Source organism: Pyrgilauda ruficollis, unplaced genomic scaffold, assembly GCF_017590135.1.
Source record: "Pyrgilauda ruficollis isolate IOZ18807 unplaced genomic scaffold, ASM1759013v1 scaffold771, whole genome shotgun sequence".
Taxonomy (NCBI): Eukaryota; Metazoa; Chordata; class Aves; order Passeriformes; family Passeridae; genus Pyrgilauda; species Pyrgilauda ruficollis.
The window spans coordinates 10,421-17,529 of NW_024529611.1; the positions used below are offsets into that span (position 1 = coordinate 10,421).

A 7,109-nucleotide genomic window follows, 5' to 3' on the forward strand; every position below is an offset into this window, starting at 1 on the left:
AGAGAACATTTTCCACCCAAAGAGTGCCTTTGATTTCAGAAAACAAAAGGTTATGGTTCATCCTTTGTACCATGTGTGCTGCCTCATCCTATGGAGTTTACATTAAAAAGCTAAATAGATTATTAGAAGTAGCAAGTGATACTATTAAAATATCAAATAGCACATCCTATGAGCTCCAGCAAACAAGAATGGTGGCTCTACAGAACTGCATGGCCATAGATTATCTGCTTGCTAGCCAGGGAGGAACATGTGCTATTATAGGCCAAGAATGTTGCACTTTTATCAGTGATGGGTTTGAAGTCCAACAATCAGGAATCACCTTGATAGAAAGAGCAGTAGAAGAGTGGCAGAAAGATGAAAATTCTTCTTGGGGGGATTGGCTTACTTCATGGCTACCAAATTGGAGGCTGCTGCAAAATGCATTCATGGCAGTCATTGTAATTATTGTAGTATGTGTAATTTCTCGTATTATGGTTCAATGTTATAATTGTTGTAACACTGTGCTGGAAAATGGAGTACTGAGACTTGTCTAAAAGGATATATAGTCTCAAGAAAAGGGCATTTCATAAATACATAGAGAACAGCAACTAATTAAACATGTTTTAAAAGAAATGCAAATCATAGCTCTGAGTATTGAACTCGAAAAGCACTTAATTGAAGAACAAGAGGCTATGTCTTTATGCCTAATACCTAAAACTAAAATTCTATTATCAAAAGAATTGTTATGAAGTTTGTAGTTCATCTACAGGTCAAAGGACCAATTCAGGTACTAAGACCTGAACAACAGGCCCTGAGCCAAAGTTGACCTCTAGATGAACCTTCCAACCAAATGTTATATGCATCTGCTTATCAATGAAGTATTAATAGCAATACAATATATGTAACCTTTCATTGGCGAAATATATATTTACCTTTCCAAATTTAGAAACTGGACAGGGCCACATCTGGCCTTGTTTGGGGATGCAGGATCAAATAAAACTCCCTTGGTTCCTTCTTGAGCACTGGCCAGGCTTTAGGAGAAACCCAACAGGAGAGTAAAACCAGATGTTCCTGCATTAGAAGTAATGGTAGGTTGTTTATGATAAAAACTGGGCTACTCTCACAGAGAAGTCAGGAGCCTCATTGCCTGCAAAGGTGGATGCATTGCAGGATTTCCCAGTTACCAGGAGTGGTTCTCCAGTACTTCGCTGTGACAGCTTCCCCCAGGTGCTGATTGTGTATCTGGATGAAGGAGTAATGTATTCAGGTAACTGGCTTCTTAATCACTATAGGCAATTGTCTTGGTTTGAAAAGACAGGTGTCTGCTAAGGAAGGCAGGAGCCTCCCTTGAAATGGAAAATGTAAACCCCCTCCCTCAGAATTATAATTTTGAAATTAAGGGGCTCTCAGGCAAAGATTTGGGAAATAGGAATAACAGTTCTTTACTAGGAAAATTAAAAATACAAATGCAATACTAAAAAAAACCCAAAGCAATGACAGAGTCAGAATACAACCTGACACCCTATTGGTCAGGGTGTTGGTAGTAGTCCGATTAAATGGTGACTGCAGTCCTCCTGGAGTGACAGATGTGTTTCTGTTGAAGCAGTGATCCTGTAGAAGGGTGTAGTTTTCCTCTGAAGGTGCGGTGGTGGTGTAGATGGGCCTGGTCTTTCTCTGGGAATCCAGTGGGAAAAGGCTGACTGTGGTGTTCCAAATTTCAGATTATATCCAGGTAGGAATACTTGGCTCCTCCCCCTGGGCATAGCATCTCACAATGAGATGATGTAATTTTATCAGTCATTCAGTGACACTCAATGGCCCATTAACAGAAGGTATTTCCCAAAGGGAGGATTGGTTGTGGAAGACATAAAGAAAACTGCCCAATTAACAGAAGATAACTGTCCCACCTCTAACAGATTGCAATAGAATACACACCCCCAGCTACATCTTGCAACCTAAGACAGCAATCTTTTGTAGCAATAATTAGGCACATTGCTTAGCTTATTCTTTTATAGTTCTTTGCTAATGATCATGTGTATTGGTGTCCTGGTTTAACGCTGGCCCAATGCCAAGCACCCATGAGAATTGCTCGCTCGCCCTCCCCTGCCACAGCTGGGCAGAGGAGGGAAAAAAATTAACGAACACTTCATGAGTGAGATAAGGACCGGCAGAAATATTTCAAGGGCAAAACAGGCTCAACTTAAGTTGCAAAGTTAATTTTATTACTAACAGAATCAGAGGAGGATAATGAAAAGTAAAACAAACCCTTAAAAACACCTTTCCCCCCCAGCTCCTCCCTCTTTCCTACTGAGAGTGCAGGGAGACAGGGTGTAGGGGTTTTGTTCAGTTCATCACTGAGATTTTCTTCCACTGCTCTGGGAGAGGAGTCCTTTTCCTGTGAGACCATGGGGGCCCTCCCACAGGAGACAGTTCTCCATTAACTTCTCCGGTGTGGGTCCTCTCACAAGCAGCAGCTGTACCACACCTCCTGCAATGTGAACGCCCCCCATTGGCAGACAGTCCTTCCAAAACTGCTGCGATGTGGGTCTCTCTTTCCACGGGATGCAGTCCTCCAAGGACAGGCTGCTCCAGCCTGGAAGCAGGGGCCTCCTCTCTCCACCAGGTCTTCCTCTGGATCACAGCCTCTTCCAGGCATCCACCTGCTTCGGCATGGGCACCTCCCCCATGGGCTGCAAGTGGATCTCTGCATCCCCTGTGGATCCCCGCAGGCTGCAGGGAGACAGCCTGCTTCACCATGGTCTTCACCACGGCCTGCAGAGGAATCTCAACTCCAGTGCCTGGAGCACCTCCTCCCCCTCCTTCTCACTGACCTTGGTGTTGCCATGTTGTTTCCCTCACATGTTCTTGCCTCCTCCTCTTTGACTAGAAGCAAAACCCTATGACTTTGTTTTGATTTTCTTCTTAAATATGTCCTCACAGAGGCATTAACAACCTCTCTCTAACTGGCCCAGTTTTGGCCAGCAGCATGTCTATCTTCAGAGCCATCAGCCATTGGCTCTGCCAGACATGCTGCAAAGCTTCCAGCAGCTTCTCACGGGAGGCATCTTTGTGGCCCCCCTGCTGCCAAAAACTAGGCCATGCCAAACCAATAAAATTGTTTACCATATCCTTTTGTAATTCTTTGTGGGTTTGCGTTATAGTAAATTACACTATTCCTTAAGTTGATGTCTGTGGTTTTGGTGTTGACCCTACCCACCAGCAAAACACCCTGTCCAGCTGTAGAGGGGAGTGATAAGAGTGGCTTTGGTGTGTTCTTGGCATCCATCCAGGGTCAGCACACTACACAGTTGTTGGAACCCAGGACATCTCTCTGGATGCCCCGGATGGCTCAAAGCCCTGGCAGGGGCTCAGAGACCCTGATAGGAAGCCGCAAATAACAGCGAACCCCGATACACAGTGATAAGTGGTGTCCCTCAGGGATCCCCATTGGGACCAGTGCTATTTAATATCCTCATTAATGTCATAGATGAAGGGATAGAGTGTACTCTTGGCAACTTTGCAGATGACACCAAGCTGAATGGTGCAGCTTGACATACCAGAAAGACGGGATGCCATTCAGAGGGACCTGGACAAGCTTGAGAAGTGGGCCCATGGGAACCTCATGAGGTTTAACAAGACCAAGTGCAAGGTCCTCCACCTCAGTTGGGGCAACCCTCAATATCAATACAAGCTGGGGGATGAATGGATCATGAGCAGCCATGGTGAGAAAGACTTAGGGGTGCTGTTGGATGAGAGGCTGGACATGAGCTGGCAATGTGCCCTTGCAGCCCAGAAAGCTAATCGTATCATGGGCTACATCAAAAGAAGACTGGCAGTCAGGTCAAGGGAAGTGATTCTGTGCCTCTGCTCTGGTAAGACCCCACCTGGAGTGATGCATCCAGCTCTGGGGTCCTGAGCACAAAAAGGACATTGACCTGTTGGAGTGCATTCAGAGGAGGTGTCATGGTTTGACACTGGCCAAACACCAGACACCCACAAAACCCATGAAACCCACTCACTCACTCTCCTCTGCCACAGCTGGGCAGAGGAGAGAAAAATTTAAATGAAGGGTTCATGAGTCGAGATAAGGACTGGGAGAAAACACTCCAAGGGCAAAACAGGCTCAGCTTAAAGGTACAAAATTAATTTATTACTAACAGAGTCAGAGGAGGATAATGAGAAGTAAAATAAGCCCTTAAAAACACCTTTTCACACCTTTTCTCCCCTCAACCCCTCCCTCCTTCCCACCGACTGTGCAGGGAGACAGGGTGTGGAGGTTTGGTCAGTTCATCACCTAAGGTTTTCTTCCGCTGCTCAGGGAGAAAAGTCCTTCCCCTGCTGCACCGTGGGGTCCCTTCCCACAGGAGATAGTTCTCCATGAACTTCTCCAATGTGGCTCCAAATCTCATGAGCAGCAGTCCTGCCAAAACTGCTGCAATGTGAGTCCATCCCACAGGCACACAGACCCCCCAAAACTGCTGCGATGTGGGTCACTTCTCCACAGGGTGCAGTCCTCCAAAGACAGGCTGCTCCAGCCTGGAAGCAAGGGTCCTCTCTGCACTGGGTCTCCCACTGAATTGCAGTCTCCTCCAGGTATCCACCCACTCTGGCATAAGCATCCCCCCATGGACTGCAGGTGGATCTCTGCATCCCCTGTGGATCCCCACAGGCTGCAGGGGGACAGCCTGCTTCACCATGGTCTTCACCACAGCCTGCAGAGGAATCTCAGCTCCAGTGCCTGGAGCACCTCCTCCCCCTCCTTCTTCACTGACCTCAGTTTCTACATGTTATTTCCTGTTGTTTTTTGTTATTCTTTTTCTGGTCATGTTAGCATTTGGAATTTTACGTCACATACTTTTAAAAGCTATCAACAGTTTAGTCTCTACTACCTCAGAAGTCAACCACACAGAGTTTGTGGACCTGAAGCAGACTGACAGGCTTGCAAATCATGAGTGGTGGATGAATCTATAATTAGTAACAGAGATAATCCAATGCTTTTCCTTTATTTTTTTTTTTTTTTTTACAGAAAAGGGGGAGGTGTTGTGGTGCACCAGTTTAGTTGTTCTTTTGCACTGGGTGATTGGGAATTTGCACAGAATAGTTTTGTATTGCACTGTATAGCTTATGTTATATCATGTGGTTTGTTACCCCTTTTCCCCTATGACATGGTGCCTCACCTATCCCAGTACCACTTGGTGGTCTCTTCCCTGGGTTACTCCTCCCTTCGCCACTCCTCACTGGTATCCCATTGGCTGTGGACCTCTCTCTCTGTCCCCATCCCGGGGGGTATAAAAGTTCCTTGCCACCAGGGAACGCCCTCTTTCTCCCATGGGTTTGTCTGCCTGATGTGTGTCTTGGAATAAAGGACAACGTTTCTCACGTGGAGGAGAGCGCTTCTCAATCTTTTACCTTCGTCTATGAAGTATCGTGTGGGCAAGTGTCTATAGCTAGCCAGAGTGGACCCAGCTAGGTCAGTCAGTAAAGCATGAGACTCTTAATCTCAGGGTCGTGGGTTCGAGCCCCACATTGGGCACCACCTGAAGATTTGTGTTGCCTGAGCTGTTAGGGTCCACTCCGGCTAGCTATAATGTTTGAATCATGTATGAGATATATGAATATGCAATAGGCTATTGCTTTTAAGGGTTAATCCTTTGTTAGCAAAGTGTGCTTTGTGGCAGAGAGCAAAGCAACCGGACATCTGTAATTCTTTGCTTTTTATTGTCTTTTATTGTCCTAACTTTGATTGTCCAAATTCTTATTGTCCTAATTTTTATTACTATTTTCTTACTATTTTCATCACTATTAAACTTCTAAAATTTTAAGACAAGTGAATGACGTTTTTCACAGTCTGGAAAAGAGAAGGCTGTGGTGTGACCTTATTGCAGCCTTTTAGTACCTGAAGGGAGCCTACAAGAGAGATGGAGAGGGACTTCAGACAAGGGCATGTAGCGACAGGAAGAAGGAAAATGGCTTCAAACTGACAGAGGGCAGGTTTAGATTAGATATTAGGAAGAAATTCTTCATTGTGAGGGTGGTGAGGCACTGACACAGGTTCCTCAGAGAAGATGTGTAGTATGCCCCATCCCTGGAAGTGTTCAAGGCCATGTTGGATGGGGCTTTGAGCAACCTGGTCTGTTATGAGGTGTCCCTGCCCATGGCAGGGCATTTGGAATGAGATGATCTTTAAGGTCCCTTGCAACACTAATTATTCTATGACTGAGAAAAAAAGAGCAACAAAGATCTTAAATAGCAAACATTCAAGTGAGTTCCTGATACAACAGGTAGCATCCTAAAATTATTGCCCAAATTCAGCTCAGTACAGAATTTCTGGAAAGCCTCTTCTGAAGCCCTTGTCATGATTATAGAGAAAAGGGAGTGGAGTTTTTAGTGCTGTCTATTCAGTACCATCCACATCATGGCTGAGGGTGTGGTTTTCAGCTGGAAGAAGCTGAGGCCAGAAATGGAAATTGTGCCATTTTTTACATGACTCTCTGTGGGGAGAAGGTATCAGGGTCAGCCTGGCAGATCTAGTCCCACTCTATCACTGGTGGTCCCTTTCCCATTCCTCTGTGCTGCGGCTTTTGTGGCTTGGTGCTGAAGGACTGTGAGCCTGAAATGCTGCTCTGAGAAAAAGAAAAGGGAGAGAGAGGCGATGGTGCAGGTCAGAGCCCAGCCATGCCGTGTGGAGCCCAAGCCCCAGCAGAGACTAGCAGAGCAGTACTGGTGCTGGAGGCAACTGCATGGAATCAAACCAGAAAAGCAGAGAGGTCCAAGGTGGAGGTGTGGCACAACACGGATGATCCAGCTTCCAAAAGAGCTTGTTTGCTCTAGTTCTTCATTGTTTTTTTGGATGGGGGAGGGGGGGGAGGGGAATGTTAAACCAAAGAAGTTCTCATGGCCATATTGCTTTTGTTTTCCTGAATACCATGTGGCCTGAGTACAGGGCATTTGTCTGGAAACTGAGACAGAGTAGAAATCCACTTTGATTTAGGTGAAATGTACATCTTTGAGTTAAGCTTTGAGTAGCTTGCAAAACATAGCTGTTTAGTCTGACTGCCTGTTCTTGCAGAAATCTATGCTCGGAGAAATTGCAGCCAAAGGACAAGAGATAAGGGGGGAAGACTGGGGGG

The 7,109-nt window shown here is 45.9% G+C and overlaps 1 non-coding gene across 1 annotated transcript; it reads left to right on the forward strand.

Moving 5' to 3' along the window:
* Positions 1–5,439: 5,439 nt before the first annotated feature.
* Positions 5,440–5,512, forward strand: TRNAK-CUU. The gene has a single exon. It is a non-coding gene; the product is annotated as a tRNA-Lys (tRNA).
* The last annotated feature ends 1,597 nt before the right edge of the window (positions 5,513–7,109 follow it).